Source organism: Gavialis gangeticus, unplaced genomic scaffold, assembly GCF_001723915.1.
Source record: "Gavialis gangeticus isolate Ggan-Ray unplaced genomic scaffold, GavGan_comp1, whole genome shotgun sequence".
NCBI classification, from domain to species: domain Eukaryota; kingdom Metazoa; phylum Chordata; order Crocodylia; family Gavialidae; genus Gavialis; species Gavialis gangeticus.
In genome coordinates, this window is record NW_017728992.1 from 140,687,260 (window position 1) to 140,687,809 (window position 550).

The window sequence follows — 550 nt, forward strand, 5'->3', positions numbered from 1 at the left end:
AGTAGGAAAAAATAGTCTGAGGCAAAAGAAAGCACCTCTTTGAGCTACTTTGAGCTCATTAACCTCTTGCCTATGGCAGGGGACCAGACTTGATGACCTCCCAGGTCCCTTCTGGTCCATTGATTCTATGAGTCAAGGTTTCAACCTTGCCTCTCTCCCTACCTCTCCGTCTCCCCCCCCGGGTCCCATGGATGCTCTACCGCCCCACCAAACTGAGTTCACCAGCCGCACCTGACAAGTACTATCCTGAGATGGCATTCAGTGTGCTGCAATGCACATGTAGACATTGACTTGGTTGTCTGGGGCACAAGGATGCTTCAGTATGGGGCCTGCTTCCTGGCAAGCCCTAGAATGGAGCACCCTTGTGCTGCCCTTGTGTCCCATAGCTCTCAGCCTGTCATCGTAAGGTCTATTTTCCTGACCTCTGATCATGTGCGTGGCTCTTCTCTGGACTCTTTCAAGCTTCTCCACATCCTTTTTGAATTGTGGAGCCCAAAACTGGACACAGTACTCCAGCTGCGGCCTCACCAAGGCCGAGTACAAGGGGAGA